Here is a 15,921-nt window from a genome sequence, read left to right on the forward strand (position 1 = left end):
GGTTACCTGCTTAGGAGCCCACTCAAAGGTTTCGTCCCCCATGAACCAAAACCCTAGCTACGCTAGTTTAGAATCTTGTAGAAAACGTATACCCTCTAGCAATAAAATGTCCAGGAATAAAAATAAACCATTATGGATAATTAAGAAAGTCCAAAGTTTAATTAAGGCCAAGAACACAGAAATAGCATTTCAGGACTATAAAGATCTCAATAAGAAATGTAAAAAAGAAATCAAACTAGCAAAGTTATATACAGATAAACAAATCGCCAGCAGCATTAAAGTAAGTTCCCCGAAGTTTTAAAAATAGATCAATGCCAAAAGACCATAATGACAAGATAATTATAGAGGACAAAGAAAAGGCTGAGATCCGAAATAGGCACTTTTCATCCATGTTCACCAATGACCTGTGTTTTCCAGTGATCTTTCAACAAGGCAAAAATCAAAGTTCACCACCTGATATAACTAGTTTAACATAAAAAAGTACGCCTGCATCTTAGCAAATTAAACATTGACAAAGTTCCTGGCCCAGATGACATTCATCCATGGATACTGAGGAAATTGAGCTCAGTAACTGACAGACCTTTGTATCTCATATTCTTATACTCTCCTATAACAGGGGTTGTGCCACGATTGGAGGATAGCTGACGTGGTATCTATATTTAAGAAAGTTAAAAAGGTGGATCCAGGTAACTACCATCATGTAAGTCTGACATCAGCAGTGTAAAAAGTTTTTGAGGACATCATAAGAGAAGACCTGCTGAATATATTGCAGAGAACAATATAATAAATGAAAACCAGCACAGATTCATGAAAGGTTGTGTCTAACCAACATGTTGAGTTTCTATGAGGAGGTAAGTGCAAATCTGCATGTTGGAAATGCTGCTGATGTGATCTATCTGGACTGGACTGAATGCAAAGGCATTTGATACTATCTTAATACACCATGTTCCAAATTATTATGCAAATTGGATTTAAATGTCATGAAGATTTAATTGTTTTGTTTTTCAAATAAACTCGTGGATGGTATTGTGTCTCAGGGCTCAATGAATCACTGAAATCAATCTTAAACACGTGATAATTAGTTTTCCAGGTGATTCTAATTAAAGGAAAACTTCTTAAAAATGATGTTCATGCAAGAAGAAAACTTCTTAAAAATGATGTAATGCACATTATTAGGAAGGTCACAGTATTCAAGTAACATGGGAAAGAAAAAGGATCTCTCTGCTGCCGAAAAGCATCAAATAGTGCAATGCCTTGGTCAAGGGATGAAAAAATTAGATATTTTCAGAAAACTTAAGCGTGATCATAGTACTTTTAAGAGATTTGTGGCTGAATCTGAGCACAGACGTGTTCGTGCTGATAAAGGCATAATGAGGAAGGTTTCTGCCAGGCAAGTACATTGGATTAAGAGAGCAGCTGCTAAAAAGCCATTACAAACCAGCAGATATTTGAAGTTTCTGGTGCCTCTGGAGTCCCTCGAACCTCAAGGTGTAGGATCCTTCAAAGGCTTGCTTTGGTTCATAAACCTACTTTTTGGCCAACTCTAAACAGTGTTCATAAGCAGAAACGGTTGCAGTGGGCCCAGACATACATGAAGACTAATTTTCAAACAGTCTTGTTTACTGATGAGTGTCGAGCAACCCTGGATGGTCCAGATGGATGGAGTAATGGATGGTTGGTGGATGGCCACTATGTCCCAACAAGGCTGTGACGTCAGCAAGGAGGTGAAGGAGTCATGTTTTGGGCCAGAATCATGGGGAAACAGCAGGTAGGGCCCTTTAAGGTTCCTGAAGGTGTGAAAATGACCTTTGCAAAGTATATAGAGTTTCTGACTCACAACTTTCTTCCATGGTATAAAAAGCAGAAACGTGCCTTCAGGAGCAAAATCATCTTCATGCATGACAATGCACCATCTCATGCTGCAAAGAATACCTCTGAGTTAATTGCTGCTATGGGCATAAAAGGAGATAATCCCATGGTGTGGCCACCATCTTCCCCTGACCTCAACCCTGTAGAGAACCTTTGGAGTATCATCAAGCAAAGGATCTATGAGGGTGGGAGGCAGTTCACATCAAAACAGCAGCTCTGGGAGGCTATTTTGACTTAATGCAAAGAAATACAAGCAGAAACTCTCCAAAAACTCACAAGTTCAATGGATGCAAGAATAGTGAAGGTGATATCAAAGAAGGGGTCCTATGTTAACATGTAACTTGGCCTGTTAGGATGTTTTGGAGTTAAATAGTTTTGTTCACTGAATGTGACCTCCTAATGCTGCAAATTCAACAAATGAGCATTTTCAGTTCTTTAAAACATATCAAATGTTTAGAAATTCTACTGTGCGTAATAATTTGGAACAGTGCATTTTGAGTTTTTATTAATTTTGGAGATTATACTGTTATCATTGGGAGGTTTCTTCAATAAAATTTGATGTATACTCTAACGGGTGATGACTTTTATTAGACTGACTGTCATTTGCATCGACCATTTAGGAAAATCCGAGAAAAATATAAAATTTGCATAATAATTTGGAACATGTTGTATATACTTACTGTTAGGGCTGGCGGAATGCACCGAGTAAATATAGATGTTATTATTGGTGCGTTCGCAGCCCGGGGTCCACCGTGAAGGAAGAGAACCTGCTGCTAGCAAATGGCACTATATGTCGGTATAAGCGACCTCTGTTACTTCACACAGTCGCCGTGATAGAAAAGCACTGTGTCCTGTTAAGCTCACAAGAGTACACAGCTAACTGCTGAGCAGATAGCAGTCAGTGGTCATGCAGTCAGAGAAACACACAAACAATTCCTCACCAGAGGTGACGGTATTCTAGTGGCTTATTTCAGCGGGGCCCTGAACAGGAGGAGCGCATGCACGGTTTTAATGTGACCGCTGCTATCTGTCTGCACAAAGATGGTGGCGGTCTGATTTACTGTGCCTGCGCGAATTCCGCACAGTTGCAGTGAACCATTCGGCTGATCCCGGCGGCAGATGCACGATGTGTCTACAGGGAGAGGAAGGCGGTCACATTAAAAGGGTTTTCCCACGAACGAAAGTTAATTTTAAAAATTGTCTGTGTCTGACCGTGTACAGAACATACCACATCTCCTGGGCAGGGGAGGAAGCAAAAGACAATACTGACATTACAGCAGGGGATCACAGAGGATTTCTTTTGTCAGGTAAAATATTTCACTGACAATATTTTACCTCACAAAATGTATCCTCTGCGATCAAAGCGCATAGGGGTGAGAGAGACAGAGCACAAGGGGGAGACAACTCAAATAGGACAGCACATGAGGGGAGAACACAGCACAGGAAGGAGAGACAGCAGACAAGGGGGATAGCACACGGGATAGACAGGTCAAATAAGAGAGCACAGATGGGAGAAGTCAGCACATGGGGAAAGAGAGAGTGGATAGGTGGGTGAGCACATGGAGAGGGAGATTCTCAACACTGCAAAGCCTGCCCCAATCATGACATTACCGCCCTCCCGATGCAATAGCATCAGGCCTCCATCTAATACCACATAACAGCCTTATACTGAAACTCCAAACGCAGGGACTGGGGGAAAGTATATGCAGATGGGTAAGGAATTGGCTAAAAGACAGGAAACAAAGAGTCATCATAAATGGTACGTTATCTAAATGGGATATAGTCAGCAGTGTGCACCGCAGGGATCTGTGCAAGGACCAATTCTTTTTAACCTCTATTAATGACCTAGTGGATGGAATTGAGAATAAAGTGTCAAGTCTTTGCTGACTACACCAAGCTATGTAGGATATTAAAATCTGACCTTGACATTACAATATTGCAAAACGATCTGGATAAGATGTCTAAATTGGCAAACACTTGTCAGATGAGGTCTAATATAGAAAAAATGTAGAGTAATGCACCTAGGATGGCGTAATCCTATTGCTGCACATACATTAAATGGGAGTATACTCGAGACTACAGAACAGGAGAAGCACTTGGATAATCTGGTTACAAATAAGCTGGGCAGCAGTACTTAATGTCAAGCAGCAGTCGCAAAAGCAAACAAGATTTTAAAATGTATAAAAAGAGATAAAATGACATGATCCCAATATATTGATACTCCTTTATAAGTCAATGGTGAGGCCACATCTAGAATAAGGGACCCAGTGTGGGGCTCTACATTTTAAAAAGGATATTGAGAAGTTAGTCAGTTCAAAGCTGGGCAACTTGATTATTCCAAGGGATTGAATACTTCTCATAGGATGAGAGGTTGGAAAGCTTGGCTTTTTTAGCTTATAAAAAAAAATGCCTCAGAGATTTCATTTACACGTATTAATATATGTGTGGTCAGTACCAAGAACTTGCAGAAGACTTATTACTTCCAAAGACCATACTAAGGACCAGGAGGACTCATTACGGGTGGAAGAAAGGCAAATTCAGCAGGCTAAATAGGAAAGGGTTCGTTACAGTTACAGCAGTCAGACTGTGGAATACCCTACCACAAGAGGTAGTAATGGCAGACACTATGACAGCTTTTAAAAAAGGGCTGGATGTTTTCCTCGATACACGTAACATTGTGGGTTGTAGTTAAAGAAGTTACCCACTACAATAACAGAATTGCATCAAATCCGCAGTGTAGTGCACAACCAATGTAAGTCTATGGGAGCCGCAGACTTGTTGTGCACATGCCGCACGAAAACGCAGCTTTTTTTTCCGCAGCATGTTACTTCTTTTGTGCAGAAGTGCAGCGTTTCTGCACCCATAGACTTTCATTGAGTCGGGCACATCCGCAGCAAAACCGCAGATGTAAAAAAGATCTGCAGTTTTGTTGGGGATGTGGTCTGAGAAACGATGCAGTTCGGGAGGAGGGAAGTGTGTGGGCGGTGACTGTGTGCATGTATGTGTGTGCAGGCGGGCTCTGCGGGCTGTTCGAGTGTGTGCAGGACTGTTCGGGTGTGTGCCTGGCTGTTCGGGTGTGTGCGGGACTGTTCGGGTGTGTGCGGGGCTGTTCGGGTGTGTGCGGGGCTGTTCGGGTGTGTGCGGGGCTGTTCGGGTGTGTGCAGGACTGTGGGTGTGTGCCTGGCTGTTCGGGTGTGTGTGGGGCTGTTCGGGTGTGTGCGGGACTGTTCGGGTGTGTGCAGGACTGTGTGGGTGTGTGCCTGGCTGTTCGGGTGTGTGCGGGGCTGTTCGGGTGTGTGCGGGACTGTTCGGGTGTGTGCAGGGCTGTGCGGGTGTGTGCCTGGCTGTTCGGGTGTGTGCGGGACTGTTCGGGTGTGTGCGGGACTGTTCGGGTGTGTGCGGGGGGTCTTTTGGGGTGTGTGTGCAGGCATCATCCGATGGGACTACAAGTACGCAGCATCCAATCTGCAGCTAATTCAGATGTAATCCGGACAGTGGACACACACCCTACACTACCCATACATCTATCAATAGATATATCTATCCAGATATATCTATAGATAGATATATGAATAGATAGATGTATGCATCTATAGATCTATCTATATGTAGATCTGTCTATCCATTTCATCTATCATCTATTTGTGTGTGTAATTGAGTGTGGGTTGGACAAATGTAAAAGAGGAGGTTGGACAATAATGACATCACAAATCTTTTTTTTTGTTCAATAATACATCTTTATTTAGTTTACAAAAACGCATACAAAAATGCCCAAAAGTGCATAAAAACCGCGCAAAAAATGAATTGAAGAATGCATCAAACCCGCGCAAAAATGCACCAAAAACGCATAAAAACCGCACCAAAAACTGCATCAAAACCGCACCAAAAACGCGCAAAAAACGCACCAAAAATGAATAAAAAATGCATAGCAACCACGCAAAAACGCATCAAATCTGCACCAAAAACTGCATCAAAACCACACCAAAATAGCATCAAAACTGCACCAAAAACAGCATAAAAAAACGCATCAAAACTGCACCAAAAACTGCATCAAAACTGCACAAAAAACTGCATCAAAACTGCACCAAAAACTGCATCAAGCCGCACCAAAAACTGCATAAAAAACGCACCAAAAATGAGCAAAAAACGCACCAAAGAAGAGTCAAAAATGCATCGAAACCGCGCAAAAACGCATCAAAACTGCACCAAAAACTGGATCAAAACCACACCAAAAACTGCATAAAAAACGCATCAAAAACCTGACTCAAAACCACGTAAAAAAGTGCACAAAATACTGCAGCAAAAACTGAATTAAAACCACGCAAAAACTGCACAAAAAACCCGCATCAAAACCGCGCATAAACCAAATCAAAACCGTGAAAAAAACACATCAAAAACGCAGCTGCGTTTTCTGCAAGGAGATGCAGATTTTGTGCAGAAAATTCTGCACCCAAATCTGCAACGTGTGCACACAGCCTAAAACTGACCTGCCATTATGATTCTCCAGGTCATTACGAGTTTATAGACACCAAACATGTCTAGGTTCTTTTTTATCTAAGTGGTGAAAAAAAATTCCAAACTTTGCTAAAAAAATAAATAAAATAATTGCCCCATATTCCGATACCCGTAGCGTCTATATTTTCTGAGATATCGGGTTGGTTGAGGGCTTATTTTTTGCGTGCCGAGCTGACGTTTTTAATTACATCACTTTCGTGCAGATACGTTCTTTTGATTGCCCGTTATTGCGGCGTCCAAAAGAACATAATTTTGGCTTTTGATTTTTTTTTCTCGCTACGCTGTTTAGCGATCATGTAATTTTTTTTTTTTCAATTGAAAACAGCTGACATGTTGCGGCTTTGAAGTGGGCTTACCGCCGAAGCCCACCTCAAAGCGGGGGATACTGCCAGCTGACGTACTATTCCGTCAGCTGGCAGAAAGGGGTTAATGAACAATATGTTTCAGTTAAAAAAAATGAGAAAATAAATGGTGTGGGCTCCAGCGCAATTTTCTGCGCAAGAGGGGGAAAGCCGATGGCCGGGGGCCAATATTTGTAGCCTGGGAAGGGGGTAATACCCATGGCCCCCTCCCAGGCTATGAATATCAGCCCGCAGCTGTCTGCGTAGCCTTTACTGGCTATTAAAATAGGGGGACCCCCCAAAAAAATGACGTGGGGTCTCCCTATATTTTATAGCCAGAAAGGCTACGCAGACAGCTGCGGGCTGATATTTATAGCCTAGAGAGGGGCCATGGATATTGCCCCCCCCTGGCTACAAATACCAGTCCGCAGCTGCCTCAGAAATGGCGCATCTGTGAGATGCACCAATTCCGGCACTTAGCCCCTCTCTTCCCACTCCCCTGTAGCGGTGGGATATGGGGTAATAAGGGGTCAATGTCACCTTGCTAATATAAGGTGACATTAAGCCAGGTTAATAATGGAGAGGCGTCAATATGACGCCGACCCATTATTAATCCTATAGTAGTGAAAGAGTTAAAAAAAATAAAGACACAGCCAGAAAAAAAGTATTTTAATATTCTTAATTTATCCATACTTACCATACTCGATCATCTGCAAAAAATTAAAAATAATAAACCGTATACTCAGTTTCCGCCATAGTCCAATTAATAACGAGTGTCCCACGACGATCGCCACTATAGAACAGTGACATCGGGTGATGTCACTGCTCTATAGGACCTCCAGTGACACACTGACAGGAGACAATGGCTCATGCAGTGCATCACTGAGGTTACCTCAGTTCAGGGTCTCACTTTATGCATGGGAACTCTCTCACACAGCAGTGCCAGAAGTGAGACTAGGGATTATTTTCTCACAGGGGCGTAGGAATACATTGTGGGGAATACATTGTGGGAGGATACCTTCCATCATTGTATTCCTGAAGCCCCTGGAAAGCGGTCGCATCAGCTGATGCTGCTGTTCTCCATGGGAGATCATCGAGGGACACTAGTTTTAATTGGATTTCTGCGGATCAGGGAGTATAGTGTTTATTATTTTAATATTTTTTACAGGTGACGCTGGCTTCGGGGATCAAGGTGACAAGTGATGGTGAGTATGTACTCTATGTTTAATGTACTGTATGTGCAGCGCCCCAGAGTCCTGGTCGTTGCAGTACTGTGGCTCCGCCACTAAGGGGAGCTATGGTGCGTCTGATGGCACTGAAGGAGTTCATCTGATCAGGTATCACAGACACCAATACATTTCACAGTCGGGCCTCCGGGGGGAGCTAAGGGTTCTATTCATTAGGCCACTCCCCACCATAGTGGGTAAACTGGGGGTCAGGCAGGAAGTTAGATGAGAAAGCTGACTGGGTTGGAACCAGGCAACACCTTGTGGCAGAGGGTGTTGTGGGGGAAGATACAGTAGGGTCTCTGTCAGGGGTGGGATCCTGACAGAGGCTTGGCAACTTGAATGAACGTAACGGGACCGTGCCTGCTCCGGGTAGCGGCGGTGCCCAAGGAAGGACTAGAAGCGAGATAGATTGTGCTGAGTGAGAAACGAGATCACGCAAAAGGAGAAATACCAGTAGGGGTCGTGCTGTAAGACCGAGGCAACATCCTACTGAGGCGCACTACCGGTGGCCGGAACGCCGAGGGAGTATAATAACATTCAGCTTCAAGCAATACTCTAAACAGCGGCAGGACAGTCAGTCTAAGGCGGGCTGTCTAACTTTAATCACCTATGCAGTCTTGGGGGGCAACTTGTGGAGAGAGGCGACTCTAGGGTCCCGGAAAAGCTCCGAGCCTACCCGTCAAACGGGTGCCGTCCCAACCAGAACAACAGGGAGGGACGGAGGATTAGCAGAACATCATCTAATCGAGTTGTGAGGGAACTTAAGAAACAGACACAACAGTTGTGGGGACTTTCCGTAAGCACAGCAGGGAAGGACCGCAACACATAGCGCTAGAAGGAAGGCACAGATTTCCACCTGTGAAGAGAACTCTGGAGGTGCCATTGGACCGGCCGGACTTGCGCAGCCTGGTGAACCGTGTTCTGGACTGAGGACCCAGAGATCTTCAGTAAAGAGGTAAAGAGACTGAAACCTGGTGTCCTCGTTATTTACTGCACTGCACCACTACAGCCTCATCACCATCATCCGTTATACCTATTACACTGTGCGCCCCACGACAGGGTCACGGACCGGGCCTAGCCACCGAGACGACCCCGGAGCAGAGACTCAGAGGCCCGGCACCGGGTACCCCTCGGCCCTGCGGCACTGGGGGCGCTACAACTTGGCGTCACGAACAGGATCTACTTAAGCCTGAAGAATCAGGTCATGTGTGCCTTGGAACTGTGATTTATTGTGCTTGGACTGTACTTTATTGCAAAGACTGTGTGTTGCCACTTGCCGCCAGAAGTTCCCGCCAAAACCGCCGCCATTACAGCGCTAAGGAGAGCGCAGGAGAAGAAGAAGGGCGTGGAAGTGGGCGTGAACAAGCTGAAGAGCGCGAAAGACAATGGCCGCCCAGTCTAAGTATTTCTGGCCCTTGAGGACGTGTCCGTCAGCAGCCGAGGTCCGCCTCCTGATCCTCAATGGTGGGCAGAGACAAAGAAAACGAAACCGCCCACGAAGGAGAGAGCGGGAAAAGGACCAGGAAGAAGAAGTCAGCGACATGGAGGACGCCATGGCGAGCCGCCCGGAGCCGGAGCGTGGGGTCGGAGCAGAGGACTCCCCCAGCCACCCGGAGGGGCACCGCAACCAGGCCTCCACCGCTGATGCTGAATTCCTGCAGGCCGGAGTGGACGAGCTCAGCGAACGACCCCGGCGGACGCAGCTGAGCACTGAGGCCGGGTGGAAGAAGGCCATCATCAGGAGCCTCACCAGACGTCTGTCGGCAGCCTCATCTGGTCCGGAGCAGGAAAGAAGTCCCAGCGCTCCGAAGCTGGAAAGCAAGGCCCTGCCGGAAAGCGAGATGCTGCGAGCGGAGATGACGACGCCGTAGCGCAAGGCCCTGCAGCCAGCATTCCAGACCCCAGCGGAGGCAGAGCAGACCGGCACCGGAGGGACCGCATCTGAAGCAGGTATGAAGGACGACCCTGCCCTGACGACCGACACCACTCCAGTGACTGCTAGTGCCACAGCTGCTGACTGCGTTCCAGTGACTGATCTTGCAGCATCCGCTACCTCTGCTGCAGCAAATGCCCATACTCAAGCTGCGCGGACCTCCATCGCTGCGCATGATTTAACAGTACATGCAAGACAGATTAACGGCGTTTGTCCAGCACTGGGTGTAACCCTGGACCTCACTCTTCCCAGGCCAAGAAGGGTTAAGTGCCAGGTGCAGCCCTGGAAGCCGTCCCACTAAACCTCGGAAACCTGAAACTGTACATAGTTAACTGTTTGTTTCCCTGCTTTTTGCTGCTTTAAACCCGACTAGGGTTAACTCTTAAAGGGATCCCTTTGTTTATCCGGGATCCCTTCCTCTGCTTTTGCTTTTGTTTCCTGTTTCCTCATTGTTGAAAAGAACTGCTGAATCATGAACAGTGCATGATACAAACTGCTTGTAAATAGTTTGCACCTTCTTAAAGGGGCTTCTTACTGGTTTTACTTAAAGAAGGACTCTTTGTGAAGATACCACACTGGAACCTTTGTTGAGTACGGACTGGTAGCCTGAGAAGGCGTGCTACCTCATAGAGACTTAGTCCCCTCTTAAAGGGGATGTTCATTTGTCGCACTTAAACGATGATATTGCTTTAAGACAAGTAGCAATAATGTTTTGACGAAAGAAAATGATGATAATGTTTACATGAGTAAGTTATATGTGTTCAACTAGTTAATTGTGAAGAAATGCTGATGATGTTCTCTAAAAAGGAAAAGTGAAAGATAGTAGAAGGATGCAGTGGGCCCGTAGGGGTAGACGTGGTGTCCAGCATGCATGTTAGTGAGAAAAATAATGAGAAGGTTTGATGTTGTGTAAAGAAAAATGGTTGATTACGTTGATAGATAATTAGGATAGAAGGTAAACCCTGAGTCCTCATAGGAGCCATACAGAGATGGCTCAGTGCTCTTAAACTGAAAGTATGTTATGTTCTATACTGTGTATAGTAGTTGAAAAGACAGAAGGCTCGGGCTGAAAGGAGCGGTCCTGTAAGAAAGGAGAGGCAGTAGGTCTGGTGCCGATAGGACAGGCGGTCCTGCAGATTAAAGAAGGAGAATGAAAAAGTTAAATTGCCTTATAATGTGATTATAAGAAGGTCTTTAGTGGATTTAGAGTGTATGTCCTTAAAGGCAATGTTAAATTATTGTTCAACAGTTTTGCACTTAGTAGAATGCCCGGTTGGGTAAGAAAAGTTATTTGTAGCATGTTGCTATGATATTTAACCACGTTTGTAATGTTCAAGTGTCCTTACCTCCCATAAAGGGAAGCCTGTTTAAATATGCTTATTGTTTTACACTCAACAAAACTGTATGTCTTTTTGCTAACTTGTATTGTTGTTTTCTTCCCAGTCCCGGAGTACTGTGTTTAACCAGGGGGGAGTGCAGCGCCCCAGAGTCCTGGTCGTTGCAGTACTGTGGCTCCGCCACTAAGGGGAGCTATGGTGTGTCTGATGGCACTGAAGGAGTTCATCTGATCAGGTATCACAGACACCAATACATTTCACAGTCGGGCCTCCGGGGGGAGCTAAGGGTTCTATTCATTAGGCCACTCCCCACCATAGTGGGTAAACTGGGGGTCAGGCAGGAAGTTAGATGAGAAAGCTGACTGGGTTGGAACCAGGCAACACCTTGTGGCAGAGGGTGTTGTGGGGGAAGATACAGTAGGGTCTCTGTCAGGGGTGGGATCCTGACAGAGGCTTGGCAACTTGAACGAACGTAACGGGACCATGCCTGCTCCGGGTAGCGGCGGTGCCCAAGGAAGGACTAGAAGCGAGATAGATTGTGCTGAGTGAGAAACGAGATCACGCAAAAAGAGAAATACCAGTAGGGGTCGTGCTGTAAGACCGAGGCAACATCCTACTGAGGCGCACTACCGGTGGCCGGAACGCCGAGGGAGTATAATAACATTCAGCTTCAAGCAATACTCTAAACAGCGGCAGGACAGTCAGTCTAAGGCGGGCTGTCTAACTTTAATCACCTATGCAGTCTTGGGGGGCAACTTGTGGAGAGGGGCGACTCTAGGGTCCCGGAAGAGCTCCGAGCCTACCCGTCAAACGGGTGCCGTCCCAACCAGAACAACAGGGAGGGACGGAGGATTAGCAGAACATCATCTAATCGAGTTGTGAGGGAACTTAAGAAACAGACACAACAGTTGTGGGGACTTTCCGTAAGCACAGCAGGGAAGGACCGCAACACATAGCGCTAGAAGGAAGGCACAGATTTCCACCTGTGAAGAGAACTCTGGAGGTGCCATTGGACCGGCCGGACTTGTGCAGCCTGGTGAACCGTGTTCTGGACTGAGGACCCAGAGATCTTCAGTAAAGAGGTAAAGAGACTGCAACCTGGTGTCCTCGTTATTTACTGCACTGCACCACTACAGCCTCATCACCATCATCCGTTATACCTATTACACTGTGCGCCCCACGACAGGGTCACGGACCGGGCCTAGCCACCGTGACGACCCCGGAGCAGAGACTCAGAGGCCCGGCACCGGGTACCCCTCGGCCCTGCGGCACTGGGGGCGCTACAACTGTCTATATGTATGTACTGTATGTATGTACTGTATGTGGCATGGTGCATGTCACATGTCGTATGTTGTATGTCGCATGGTGCATGTTGCACGGTGTATGTCGCATGTAGCATGTCACATGTTGCATGTTGTATGTCACATGGTGCATGTCACGACATATGGTGCATGTCGCATGGTGTATGTTCTGTATGTGTAATGTATGTTGTATGTATGTACTGTATGTGTGGTTTTGTTTTTTTACATTCAATACATTAGCCGGATGTTGGGACTACTACTGTCCCATCATTGGCTAATGTGTCACTCACTGTCACTGTAGCAGGCAGAGCCCGATGGGACTTGTAGCCCCATCAGACGATGCCTGCACACCAGGGCCGGCTCCAGGTTTTCATGGGCCCTTGGGCGACAGAACCTCAGTGGGCCCCCTTGTGGAGCAAATCATGTGGCGACAGTAAAACAGCAGGGACCACAGAGACCCAAATATTTTATTTAGAAAAAAACTATGTAAACTTTATAAAAACACTAGTGCAAAATAGAGAAAGTGCAATATATCAGGGAAACTTTTGATAAATTTGCTTCTCTGTAAGTTGTAAACTTCTAAACAAATTTAAACAATTTATGCCTTTTGCTAGATCTTTAACAGTAGTTACTTTTCTTAGGTGCTCCTTTAAACCTTTCTTCTTGATTTCTCTGAAGCAAAACGGTGTATAACGTCATTAAAATCTACACACTCAGCTTCTTCTGCCTCAATGGAAAGAACGGCCAAAGCATTTAACCTGTCCTGAGACATCTGGGACCTGAGGTAGTTCTTAATCAGCTTCAGTTTGCTGAAGCTCCTTTCAGCTGATGCCACTGAGACAGGAACAGTTAACAGCAATTGCAATGCTAAAACAAGATTAGGAAATGTCAAGTACAGTGAGTGAGACACTATATACTGCAAAGTCTCTTGTGGGCTTAGATGATCATCTGGCAACATCCTAGCCAGTGTTTTACATTCTTCCAGCATATCCTCCCCATCAACTGCTGGATCAGAAAAGTTTAAACAGTGTTGCTCCAGCACCGATCCATCAGAGGCTGATTTCTTGAGGTCCGTTAGAAATCCAAATTTGGTAGTGAATTGTTTCAAAAAATTAAATCTTGTATCTATTTCCTCAAGGACGGTGTTAAGCAGAGGCTTGAAGTAAGTTTCTTCAAATTCAGTCCTTGTGTCTAAAAATGACGATCCACTACTTGCTTGCTGGCATGCTGGCTCTTGACAATCTTTATCACTGCATTGTCGAGTTTTTTTTCTCATTCTGTGAGTTGGGTACACAATCGGGATATCGAGCTTTTCACAAATACCAGCAGCTTTACTTTCTGCTGTTTTGAATCCTGATGACAAATATTCTTTAAAAGAAGCAGTCACAGATTCGACAAGTGGAAGGACATCAGCGAGATTAATGGTCTTTGTCTGGACAGCCAGGCTAATTTGATTAACCTGCAGAAGGACATCATACCAAACACATAATGCGACAACAAAAGGGTATGAGCATATGCAGTCTAATAAAAACTTTGCCTCGCTGTATGTGTCACTTGAATATGTAGTAGTAGTACCATGTACAAATACTTCTAGGGCTTCGACAAGCTGGGGAAACTGTAATAAAACAGCTTTCAATGATTGAAGACGAGCACACCACCGTGTCTGAGACAAAGCCTTAAGTGTCAACTGTGACAAATGCTCTTTGGCCACTTCCCACCTTTTTGTCGCTCCAGAGAAAAATGTATAAAGGCGATTTAGGACGTCATAAAAACGTTTGGCTTGGCTCGAACTTTCAGCAGCGTGTACAATGACAAGGTTCCAATTATGTGGCGAGCAGGGTACAAAAAAGGCATAGGGATTTTTTTCTAAAATTATGGCCTGCACTCCTTTGTATTGCCCCCTCATATTGGCACCATTGTCGTAGCATTGACCTCGAATGTCAGATACACATAATCCATGTTCGCTCAGTCTTTCCAAAACAACTCCTGCAAGACTTCTTCCAGTTGTTTCTGTGACATGAACGAATTGCAGAAAACTTTCCTTTACCTCCACTGTTTTTGTTATTTTATCAATCTCCACATATCGCAGCACAAGTGACAACTGCTCTTTTTTGGAGATGTCTGGTGTACAGTCCACTATTATACTGAAAAATTTAGCTTGTTTTACCTTTTGAATTATTATTTCAATCACTGCTTCTGCGATCAGTTGCAAGAACTTGTTTTGCATATCCTTACTTAGGTAGTGGACATTGGTTCCTTCTTTAGCACGCTGCAAGTGTTCCTTCAGAACCAGATCAAAATCGGAGATTAACTCCAGTAACTGCAGAAAAATTCCATTTTGTTCTGTAAACACTGTATCTGACGATCCTCTAAATGGCAGATTATTTTTTGCCATCCATCGAATAACTTTTAACAATCTCAACAATACTTCACGCCACCGCTGTTCTTCTAAACGGAGTTGTTGGCGCAAATCTTTATCAATAGTTCTCTCTGAACTGATGCTTGCCTCTAGCTCTTTCCACTTGACATAATTAGACATGTGGCTGCTAGATACTTCATGGAGATGCAAAGATCCCTTACCACCGACATGCTTCCAGTCTTTAAATCCACCTGGGCTGGAGAATATTGATCTACTTTGATTGTCAAATAACCGACAACAAAAACAATATATGGAGTCACCAAGCATTGAGTATATTAGCCAATCACGTGGAACCTTTTCTCCAGTACCTATCACCCTGTAATAATGAACAGAAGAAAATCGTCTCTTACTACCATCCGGAAAATCTGTGAGTGGAAAATCGTGAAGATTTACTTGTTTAGGTCCCCTTTTGATAGTTTGGCATCTCTGAAGGTTGGTGATTACATCAGGCCATTTTGCTGGATCATCACTGAGTTCTGGCACAGGTCAAGGATGACAGGGCAGGACTGGCTGGTCTGGAGAATCCAAAGGCATGTCACCTATTTCCTCAATGTTGGAACACGCTTCTAATGAGCCACTAACATTTGGCTGCACATCAGACATGGTAGAAATCACAGATTCTTCATTCTCTTTAGATGCACTCTTCCTGAAGAAACGATCAATAGAAGGTAGCTTCTTGATTTTGTCCCCCAATAACTGTTTATCTTTTCTTTTCTGACTTCCAGACTTGTACTTCTTTGTAGGAGGTCCATGTTGACTTGCCAGTTCTTGGCCTTGATCCGTGCTATCCATTTTAGCCTAAAAAAAATAAAAAGGGATCGCCGCCATCATCTCCGCATCACCGTCATTATTTTTCCTATCACAGCCATCATGTCTCGATCATCTCTGCATCACCGCCATTATTCTCTGCATCAGCACCATCATGTCCCCATCATCATCATCTCTACATCACTTTCATTATTCTCTGCATCACCGCC

Source organism: Ranitomeya variabilis, chromosome 3 (genome assembly GCF_051348905.1).
Source record: "Ranitomeya variabilis isolate aRanVar5 chromosome 3, aRanVar5.hap1, whole genome shotgun sequence".
NCBI lineage: Eukaryota > Metazoa > Chordata > Amphibia > Anura > Dendrobatidae > Ranitomeya > Ranitomeya variabilis.